Raw genomic sequence first — 11915 nt, 5'->3', positions numbered from 1 at the left:
TGTGTGTGTGTGTGTGTGTGTGTGTGTGTGTGTGTGTGTGTATATATATATATNTATATATATATATATATATATATATATATATATATAATTATTCCAAAATAAAAAGATTGCTTTTTTAAAAACAAAGCATCGAGCGGAACATTTAGATTTGACATTCTAACTGTATGTGAATTAGCTCTCAGTAAAATATTAGGGGCACAGAAGCAGGTAAGATGTTCCCCAACCCGGCCAGCGCTCCGCCCAGTTGCAGCCTCTGGGACTCCCGCCAACCACAGTGCAGATGTAGCACTGGATCTCAGGAAAGGGCTGCTGACTTCTCCAGCACCTCCTGCCTTTCCCAACACAGGGCAGCGTGCAACAGCCACACAGGCACCTAGTATTCTTGCCAAGGCATCTGAACTCCCTTTTCACAAATCCTTCCCCCTCTTGAGCGTTATCATTGAAAGTTGAAACCCCCGGGGCGTGACACAGTGACACAGACATCAGCCATCAGAGAGAGAGGTGGCTGCTGAGGCCTCACAGCCTCCAGCCACCCCCAGGAGCCGGCCCTGAGCAGCAGGTAAAAGAGGAATCACCAGCTCTCATGAGAAGGCAGGCCAGGCCAATGCTCCACGGTGTAATGATTAAAGCATGGGACCCCAGAGCCACACTGTGAATTCAAGTCCCAGCTCTGCTACTTGGCAGCTGAGTGACAGTGGGCATATTAGTTCACTATTCAGTGCCTCCAATTCTACACCTGTGAAATAAGAATGATAGTTCCTGCCTCATAAGGTCCCCAATTTTTTACACATACTATGCCTTTAAAGTGTAAGGACCCGCCTCACCACCCTTCAATTCTTTATAATCCTGGGACTATATTATGTCTTCCCGCTGACAATGGTTCTCCACCCCAATATCTCCCACCTCCCCACCACTAGCCCTCTAACGAGAGAGGTCCCCCCCTCCAGGATAAGGCCATTCATTTCACGAACAAATACCTATTGAGCCCTCTTCCACTGTGGAGACACACCACCCACTGAAATGAAACTGGCCTCTGTTTACATCTTAGTTCTCACCCCTTCCTGTCCTCTGACACACTCTTGACATACCAACGGCCTTCCCCTTCCCCCCACCTCCACTCCTTCTTGTGACTCTTACACACCCTTCAGATCATCCTGAAATGTCACTTCCTCCAGGAAGCCTTTGCTGACTCCCCTTGCCCTTCACACCTCCTGCCATCTCCCCTGCCTTCCCCCACTAGCCAGGAACTCTTCGCATCTGTTTTATTTGCTGCTCTGTCATCTACAGGACCCAGCTCAAAACCTGGTACCTGCTAGCACTCAATATATGTTTGCTGAATGAGTGAATAAATGAATGAATGAGCGAAGGACCTGGGGTATTAGGGAAGGCTTCACAGAGGAGGTGGCATTTCCCTGCATCTTAAAGAATGAGTGGAAGTTAACCAGGGGAAGAGTGGGGGAGGGTGTTGCACTGTTGAGGGACAGCCTAGGGATGTGGCGGAGGCTGACACCTTCTGGGGCTCAAGGGGAGGTGGCATGGAGGCTACGTACGGTATTAGGCTAAGATATTAGGGGCTGATCATATAAGCCAGTGATTGTCAATACAGAACATTCGAATTCCCTGGGCCCCAACTTTGTGGAGTCTGGCCCAGCATTCTGGGTCCCTCAGATTCTAATGACAGCCAAGGTTAAGGACCCCAACTAGGGCAATCAAGAAGGAACTAGGAGAGATTTTTCAAGCGGGGGAGGAACATTTTCAGGTCTAACACTGTGCAGGGAGTGAGGCTAGACAGGGAGTGATGGCAGAAAAAGGAAAAATCAAGAGAGATTCAGGTGTGGCCGGGTGGCTCAGTTGGTTAGAGCGTGAGCTCTGAGAAGCAGAGTTGCCGGTTTGATTCTGAGATGGGCCAGTGAGCTTTGCCTTCCCCAGCTGTTGGGTTGTCAGAAAAGTCATGACGTATTTTTTCTGTTTTTCGTTGCAAAAATGCATCATGACTTTTCCAACAACCCAATAGTTTGAAGACAACGACTTGAGCTGAGCTGCCTCTGAGCTGCCGGTGGGCGGCCAGATGGCTCAGCTGGTGAGAGAGCGTGCTCTTAACAACAAGGTTACTGGTTCGATTCCTGCATGGGATGGTGGGCTGTGTCCCCCACCCCCGCCCCCCGCAACTAGATTGAAAACAGTGACTGGACTTGGAGCTGAGCTGCGCCCTCCAGAACTAAGATTGAAGGACAAATTGACTTGGAGCTGATGGGTCCTGGGAAAAACACACTGTTCCCTAATAAAGAAAAAAAAAAAAAAAAGAGAAAGAGAGAGAGAGAGAGAGAGAGAGAGAGAGAGAGATATGCAGGCGCCCACTGAATGTAGGACAGGAGCCCAACAGTGTTGGGGTTCAGTGATCACAAAGGTGAGTCACAGTCCTACTACTTTGAAGTAAGCGGAGCATCTAAGAGGAGCAGGTGTGTATATGATCTGTGTATGCTCACCGCACACCCCACCCCTCCCAACGCACCCACACAAATGCACACACACATGCTCAGCCTTTCCTCTCTGAAACCAGCTGCCCATCGCAGCGAACTGCATGCACACGCCTGCACCCTAAATCTAAGAGATCTCCAGCCTTATGAAAATTTGCTGGCGCACAACATTGCAAGGTGAGGCCCGGCACAAAGCCAATTTCCACTGTATCAGTTTCCACACAACAAGACAGGCACGGAGCTTCAGGCTCCAATGGTTCTGCCTTTTCAGAGACGCAGTTGCTACTTTCGTAAACACTGGGTGGGGGCAGGGGGAGATGGCAGACACAGACAGTGGCTAAGCTACTGCTCATTACAGACAAGCCCTGATACAGAGAGGAGGGGGGAAAAATCCAGTTTGTACTATCTTCCAATATTACAGTATTGTGACTTATAACAGCATCTACTGTATCGTGTTTCATTACAAGTGCCAAAAGGGGAAAAAAAATTGAATTACCATGCTAATGTCTTCTCTTTGGCTGAAATCTGTGGTTCAGGTACGTGGCGATAAAATACATCATTAGTCGCTTTTAAGCTTGTCTTTAATGATGAAAAAAACATTGTGGAGCATGAGGGAGAGACATAACTAAACGCGGGCGGCTGGCAGTATTGGGAGCCTCTTGTAAACCATAATGTGACAGTGCAGTTTCTTTTTTTCCCTCTGAGATGACAGTTAATTCCAGACCAGAAAGGCTGTCAAAAATGCTTAGTTCTGCTCCACTTGAGTTAATTACCGGCCCTGGGGCAGGCTGCCCTCCACTCCTCTGCTAATGGGGCTGGGCTCCAGGTAAAAAATCCATTTGCAAGAATGTTTTCCTTGCTCCAGACCTAATTTATTGAATATCAAATATTTATGCCAATGCAATTAAAGTGACAACACTGCTCTCTCTTCTCCCCCCCCCGCCCGCCAGCCCCCCAGTCCTGGGCAAGCCCAGGCTTGCTGACAAGAACGCTTTATCCCATCAACACAGGGTAAAAGTTTTACTTGAGCTTCTAAAGCAAGAGCTTTGAAACCCCTTCAACCCACGAAGTCACCTGGGATTCTTCTTCTTTTGTAGGAAGCCACGTGACAGGTTAGGGAGCAATGGCTGAGCAGCGGGGAGCAGGAGGCAAAGAGAAGAAGAGAGAGGGAGCCCCGACTTTGGTTTCCATTCCAGCATCTGCTACGGCCTTCTATGTTCCTGTGAAGAGACATTATGGTGAGAGAGATGGAGCAGACTTGGTCCTTCTCACAACAGCCTCCCGGCCTGAGAGAGGGGACGGCTCTGGGCACGTCTAGAAGAGGTTCCAGAAACAAGTCATTATAGATCTTGGGTTTGGGGCCTCCAAGGCTCGAAGGCCATCAAAGGCCCCTCCCACCCAACCAGACCTAAACTGCACAAAGTTTCAGATCTAGCCAAGCATATTCCATCTTTTCCCAAAACCCTAGTCACCCAGCAAGAGGGCCTCCGACTGTCTAGGCTCTGGAGCCCGGGGGCATTCCCCATTGGGGCAGCTCTCAGCCCATAGAATCAACCCCATCATCACCCCCATAAGTCTCTTGCACCACAAGATACATGATTTGACATCTGCCCCTAACAGAGGCATGGCTGGTAAAGATGGGCCAATGAACAATCTAATGTGGACCTCTCCCAGGTATGCCCTGAAAATGCGAAAAGGGAATGCATTTGACTAAAGGACTTTTTCTTTTCTCTTTTCCTTCCTTTCCCTTCCCTTTTCTTCCCTGAAGCAAGGAAGCTCAGCAAAGCCCGGGCCAGCAGGTAATATTGTGGCTGTGGCCTATGAGAGGCTGTACGTCTCCGGCTGGGAGTCTTTCAGGGGCCTTGTTGTCTACACATACCTCTTCCTTCCTGCAGTGAAACAAAGGCCTTTCTTGGGTCTGAACTGGGTTTTGAAAGAGAAACAGGCACGCACAAGGTGAACCACAATGCTTAGTGGAGGGAACACAGGACACGGTGCACGAGGAACTGGAAGTAGATTGATTTTTATTGGAGCCTGAATTGCAAGGGAGTGAGCCCTGGGAGTATAAGCATCAAATGAGGTAATGTAAGCATGTTAGAAAATGTCAAGTCCGATAAATATGAATGACTCTGCCACATCACAGAGGTATTGGGGAACCAAATGATATGTTATATGCACCCATGCTTTACATAAATTGTAGTTGTTATAAGATATTTTGGAAGAAGATGGATTAAGCTTCAACCACGGAGATGGCTCAGAAAAAATATTTTGTTTTCATTTCTTTGATCCTACCTTTTTAGGACTATTTATAAACTGGGGTATTTTGATAAATTTCCTTTCTAGTCTCTGTTTTTTGAAGGAACATACTGTATCCAACTTTAACATTTACTGTTTATATATTCATGGTTTCCTGTCAATCCAACCACCTTGCTTTAGATTTGAAGTTTTATGATTGTTTTTTTATGACCAGACAATTCTTGTCTGTGAGTGTAGGGGGAAGAGGGTTAGTATTTCTATCTCATTCTATGTCTTCAGTTATCACCCTTTTCAGAGACATTATCATACCACACCTGAACTATTGCCATAATTTTATTATTATTATTATTAGTTTCAGGTGTACAAAACAATGCAATAGTTATCCTTTTCACCCCTCACAAAGTGACAACCCCCCTCCTCCCATACACTGTTGCCCACCCCCGATATCATACATATCTATTACAATTCCATTGACTCCATTCCCACACTATACTCCATATCCCATGACTATATATGTATTAAATTACAGTTGATATATAATATTATTCAATGGCAGCTTCAGATGTACAGTGTAGTGGTCAGGTCTCTACACCATCCATGAAGTGGTCTCCCTAACAAGACATGAGACCATCTGTATTGCCATAATTTCTTAGCTGTCTACTCTGCCTTTAGTTTCCTCTGTCTCAAAAACCATCTTCCTCTTGGCTGTTCAAATATAAATATCATTTTTACCATTAAAAGTAACTACAAAAGAACCTCTGTTATAGCCACTGTGATAGGACAAGAAAAAAAAAGAAGCAAAACTGTTGGGAAGGAAGAAACAAATTGATCATTATTTACAGACAAAAATCACAGAAAGCAAAACCAAAAAAAAATCACAGAAAATCTACTCAAACTAATAAGAGGTCAGTAAAATAGTCTAATACAAAACATATTATATACTAACAATAGCCAATCAGAAATATAATTTAAAAACTATGGTTCATAAAATATATCCAGCTACCTTGCTGACAACTCCATGAGAATGTATTGCAGAAACCTCAGTGCAAAGGTGACTTTTGGGTTTTCGGCTCAAAGTTGCTCCCCCTCCAGAGATTTCTAGCACAGTGGGGGCCCTTCCATCTACCTGTGTTCCCTGGCAGAGCCCTAGAATCCATCCCTGCTTCCTCCTTCTCTCATACCCCAATACAAAAATCTGTCACCAAACCCTGACAATATCACCTTTTATATCTATCTGCTTCTCTTCAACCCAACTGCCTCCATCATCTCTCACCTGGACAACTATAGTAACTCCTCACTGTTCTCCTGTTTTGGGTTCCTTGTTCTCAAACTGTCTCCTCAAGGCAGTCATAAGGCTCTTTTGAGATTTTAAGCTAAACGCCCCCACACGCCCTGCTGCGGATAGCCCTTCACTAGCCTATAAATCCCATATCCTCACCATGGCCCTACATTTGCTTGGCTCCCCATGGTCCTTGCTGACACTTCTAGATCTGGCTCGAGCCCCTCACCTCCCCACTCCCTGTGCCACAGCGACACCAGCCTCCCTTATATTTTCTCAAGTCCCCCCAATCTCTTCCCCACTTCAGGGTCCTCACCTTCTGTATTCCTTCCTGCAAATAAGGATCACTGACCTTCCTTCAGGAAGATTGAGTAGAGCCAGGGAGAAGTTAATCCTTGTCCAAGATCTCCCCAACTCCCTGGGCCTCAGTTTCCCCATCTACAACATGAGGTGGTTGGACCAGAGGTTCTCACTGGCATCTATGAGCTGAAGTGACAGTAAGAGGTGATGGCAGTTGAATTGGTGGGGGAGAATAGGAAGTGGAAAGAGGGGACACAGGGAATGGTCCTGAGGGAGACAGCCCAGAGAGAAAAGTCTAGAAAGCTAAGAGCAACCACTTTCAGGGTATTTAAAACACTCAATGCTATCGCTGTAGTTTTATTGGCCGAACAACTCAGATTGAATCTTAACAGTATTTGGGGCCATCGTAATAATCTTGTCATGAGGAGAGAAAAGCCAGTCAACTTGTGGCATTTAAATATTAAATACATGCACTATATTGAAAACCTGATTCCATTCCATAAAAATAAGTCACATCAGCCAAAACCAAGAAGAAGAAGAAGAAGAAAACAATCTCGTTCACCCATGGAAACAGTTTTCTAGGTAGCCAAAAGAAGGCACGCATTAGCTGCCTCTGCTCCTGGCTTCCACTGAGACTCCTGGTTGTCTACTCAATGTCTTTCTTTCTTCCTAGCAGAACATTGGTTTTATCAGCGGAGCAATGTACTCAACTAAAGTGCTACATTTTCCAGCTTCCTTTGCCAAGAGGGGTGGCCACATAGCATTGTCTGGCAAATGACATGTGACAAGAAATTGCCAGGTGGACTTCAGAGAAATGTCATTAAAAGCGGGGCAGATTCAGTGGGCACGTCTTTTTTTCTTGTCCTTTGATTTTTAGGGTTTCTTTTTCTCCTTTCTTCAACCATCTTCTGACCTTTAACCATCCTGTGAACTTGAGGTGACCAGAAAGGACAGGCCAAGAGGACAGACCTATTTAAATCCCAGCTCTACCACCTGCCCACTATGAACGTAGACAATTCATTTCAACTCTCTGAACCTCATTCTTGTCTATCAAATGGGAGACATAATGTCTCACTTACAATACTGGTAGGACTAACTGAAATATTTTATTATGCATAGGTGACAGTGTTTTGTAAATTGTATAACTAAAAACAAAGCTAGGTTGTTTGTTTATTGGCCTCCTCCCCTTCTTTTGTAAGTGACAGGTGTTCCTCCCACCTAAATGTAGAATACTTTAAAAGTTAGAATGCTACATTTCTGTATAACATTCTTTCATAGTTGGAATATCTATTTCCTTCACATGATACCAATCTATTATATTATCAGATGCAGCCAAGGGTCTTTTGTGTACAGTCTGGTCACATGCAAATCACAAGTTAATTTGTGTTCTCCAACTTCAGCATCAATAATGTTCTAAGTCAACCAGAAATTTCAGATGCACCATCCTTTAAAAACTTATCTTGGGCCAGCCGAGTGGCTCAGTTGGTTAAGAACTTGCTCAAGAGTGTGAGCTATGAGCAACAGTGTTGGTGGTTCAATTCCCACATGGGCCAGTGAGCTGCACCCAAGCTTAGCTGCCGCTGAGCTGCCAACAGGTGGCAGGATGGCAAAGCTGGTGAGAGCACGTGCTCCTAACAAGGTTGCCTGCTCGAGATGGTGGGCTACACCCACCCACAACTAAAGACTGAACTCGGCACCTTGAGCTGAGCTGCCACCCGGGTAGCTCAGTGGATAGAGCACGCGCTCTTAACAACAAGGCTGGTTTGACTCCTGCATGGGATGGTGGGTACGCCCACCTGCAACTAATTGAACACAGCACCTTGAGCTGAGCGGCGCGACTGGACTTGGAGCTGAGCTAGCTGTGCCCTCCACAACTAAGATGGAAGGACAACAACTTAACTGCTCCCCTCCCCCAATTCCCCAATAAAAATTTTTTTTAATTATCTTTTAAAAGATGTGGGTCTATTTTATTGAACATGTGAAGGGTCCTATCAATCTACAATTCCACGTTCTTCAATTCTAGTAATTTTTCTTGAATTATTTCTTTGATCATGCCTTCCCTTTCACTTCCTATGTTTTCTCATTCTGGAACACCTATTATTTGGATGTTGTACCTCTTAGTCTTATTTTTTGATATGTTTCTTATCTGTATATAAGGCAAAGGACCAAAAAGGGCCAGGAACCATCTCCCTAGAAAGCAGTGGGGAATTAGCCATAATAAATAATTCTTCCCTGTCACACAACCAAAAATCCCAATTATTGTACTTAGATATTTTTAAGTGCTCTCCTGGATAACATTGGGGCTAAAGACGAAAAAGCAGAACTGCAAAGAGGCTATTTTAAAACAATTTTAAAAAAGGAAAATCATATAGGAAATCTTATGGGATGAGGCAAAGCTGATTCACAGGCAAATTCATAACCTTAAATGCCGTTAAGTTAATCAGAAAGAAATGAAAATAGGTAAAATAAACATTCGTTTAAATAATTTGGTTTTTATAAAAGATCAAAATAACTATGAAAAGAAATCTGGAAAATATAGTTAAAGCAATCTAGATTGATTAGTAATCAGACAGAAAAACAGTAGAATTAATAGATAAATTTTAGAATTGGTTCATGGAATCGCCTGGTTTCCACCATTAGAGGAAGCACAAATAAATGTTGTAAATCAAAAAGGGAACTATAGCTTTTAAAACTGTAAGAGGACTCTATGCATAATTATAATATTTTCAAGACCTCAGTGAAATTGACTATTTTCTAAGAAAACATAGCATACCGGAATTGTCTCAGGAAAAAATAAATAGACTACCTGAATAAACCAATACTAATAAAGAAAAATTTGAATGTAAGTTGTCAAAGTATTGCCTCCTAACATCGCTTCCAGCCTCAGATGATTTCACAGGTACACTACTTCAACCTTTCATGGAACAGATCGCTTCCATGTAACAGAAACCCCTTCAGGGCGTGAAAGAAGATGTAAATCTTATCAGTTCATTTTACAAGGCAAGCAAAGCTGTTGACATAATGTTTTAGATGAACCACAAAAACATTATGTTGAATGAAAGAAGCCAGACACAGAAGAGTATAAACTATATGATCCCATTTATATGAAGTTCAAGGACAGACAAATCTAATGTCTGGGGATAAAAATTAGAGAAGTGGTACCTCAGGGTCGGGTGGCGGGGCAAGACAGCGTGGAAGGAGCCAACGGGAGCTTTCTGAGGCCATGACAATGTTCCATATCTTGATCTGGTTGGCGGCTACTAAAAATACACTGGGGTGTGTATATTTGTCAAAATTCCTCAAGTTGCACACTTAAGATTTGTGCATTTTATTGTATATGAATTATACTTCAGAAAGGTACTGTTAGGAAAAAGAAAATCATAACTTAAAAGACAGCCAAGAAAAACAGCAGGCTGGTCACGCTTAATATGTTGTGTATGCAAAAATACTAAACAAAATATAGGCAAGCGTAATCTTGCAACAGATAAGAAGAACAATACATCAAAAAACTGCAAGGTCGTTTCGATTAGAAGTCTATTACTATAATAATTCAAAATTTAAAAGTATATTATAAAAATATTTAAATTACTCTATAAATTTTATTTATTCATGATTTTTTAATTCCTAATAAACTCAGATATGAAAAGATAATATTTTAACATGATAAATAATATTTATCTCAAACCGAAAGCCCCAATCATCCTTAACAGTGAAACTCAAGAGGCTACCTCGTTAATGTGGTGGAACAAAATGAGGATGGCCTCCATTCCCACTGCTATTCACTATTGTCCTGAAATTTCTGAGCAATGTAAAAGGGCCCAAAATAGATATGAATCATAACTATAGGAGAGGAAGAGACAAAAGTATTCTTTTTAGTCCATGATAATATTGTCTTTCCAGAGAACTCAAGAGGGCCAACTGAAAAACTATTATGACTGGTTACAAAATAAATATGCAGGCGCAAGTAGGGATGTTCACCGAAGCATTGTCACAAAGAACAATTGGAAACCACCTAAATGTCCAATAATAGAAGACTGGATAAATAGAAGCGTATGCATACAATAGAATACTATATGAAGTCTGACAATTAAGTTCACGAACTCATCCTAGAAAAAGTGCTACATATCTCATTGCTGAATATTACTGTGGTCACTTTAGAAGTAGCACCCTTTGGAAGCTATGCACTGATGCCAGCACCTAGTCCACCCTTCAGAGCAGTTTTGGAACTCTTTCTCTGGAATGGCCATCAGAACTGTTGTCTTATTACCCTTGATGTCCTGAGTGTCATCAACATGTCTTCCTTTCAATATTTCCTGTATCTTTGGGTAAAGACAGAAGTCATTGAGGACTAGATCAGGTGAGTAGGAAGGGTGTTCCAATACAGTTATTTGTTTACTGACTAAAAACTCCTTCACAGACAGTGCCGTGTGAGCTGGTGCATTGTTGTGATGCAAGAGCCATGAATTGTTAGAGAAAAGTTCAGGTCATCTAACTTTTTCATGCAGCCTTTTCAGCACTTCCAAATAGTAAACTTAACTGTTGGTCCAGTTGGTACAAATTCATAATGAATAATCCCTCTGATATCAAAAAAGGTTAGCAACATCGTTGCAACAAGTTCACGAACTTAATTGTCAGACCTCGTAGAGCTGTTAAAATGAATTTAGTAGATTCAAAAATATTAAGTGAGTGGGCCCGCCAAGTAGCGTGTTGGTTAGGAGTTGGCTTGGGACGCCAGCTCTGAGCAGCAGGGCCCCAGTTCAGATCCCACATGAGCCAGTGATGCTGCGCCCTCTACAGCTAAAATAGTGAACAACAGCTTGACCTGGAGCTCGGCTGCCGTGAGTCGCTGGCGACAGCGTAGGCTGCAGTGGGGCTGGCTGGCAGCTGGCGTGCACTTTCGTAAGCTGCTGTGAGCCGCAGTGAGCGGCCATCCAATGGCCAGTGAGGGACTGCCTCACCTGGGAGAGAGCAATAATAATACCAACATGGGCCAGTAAAGCAATGTCCTCCACAACTAGACTGAAGAACAAAAGGACAGCAACTTGTCTGTTCCCCTTCCCCCAATTCCCCAATAAAATATTTAAAAAAAATAAAACATTAAGTGAGAAAGAAAATGCAGAGTGGCATATATACTCAGTATGGTACTTTACATACAATGTTTAAAAACACACTAAACCACCTACACTGTTTGGAAATTTTTGAAAAATATATAGATGTGAAAGGTGCCAACTTTAGGACATTGTCTGCCTCTGGGGAGAAAGGAAGGGGAATGAGACTGGGGAGGGATACAAAGAGGCATAGCTATGGTCGTACCTTATTATTTAAGGAATAAAAAAGTCCTGAGGAAAACACTCTCCATTTGACAACCAGACCCAGTCTGCCAGAAATAATCCCCAGAAAGTTCCCTTGTGGCCCTACCAGTCAATCCTCCACTCCCACCCCTGGCAACCAATTCTCTGATTTGTCACCTGAGGTGAGTTTTGCTAGTTCTTAAAGTTTGTTTAAATGGCATCACGGAATTCCTTTCAGGTCTTCGTTGGGTCTCCCACCAGAAGACTGGCCTCCTTTAGGACACCGGGTCTCTTCAACAGACTTACGGC

General features: G+C 43.3%; 1 long non-coding RNA gene across 1 annotated transcript; it reads left to right on the top strand.

Moving 5' to 3' along the window:
• Positions 1-2567: 2567 nt before the first annotated feature.
• Positions 2568-4671, top strand: LOC109379919 (uncharacterized). Its single transcript, XR_002123306.1, has 3 exons — positions 2568-2657; positions 3578-3718; positions 4249-4671. It is a non-coding gene; the product is annotated as an uncharacterized LOC109379919 (long non-coding RNA).
• The last annotated feature ends 7244 nt before the right edge of the window (positions 4672-11915 follow it).

This window comes from Hipposideros armiger, unplaced genomic scaffold, assembly GCF_001890085.2.
Source record: "Hipposideros armiger isolate ML-2016 unplaced genomic scaffold, ASM189008v1 scaffold_31, whole genome shotgun sequence".
In the NCBI taxonomy this organism is placed as follows: domain Eukaryota; kingdom Metazoa; phylum Chordata; class Mammalia; order Chiroptera; family Hipposideridae; genus Hipposideros; species Hipposideros armiger.
The sequence above is the reverse complement of the archived record's forward strand: the minus strand, read 5'-3'. Positions and strand labels throughout refer to the sequence as shown.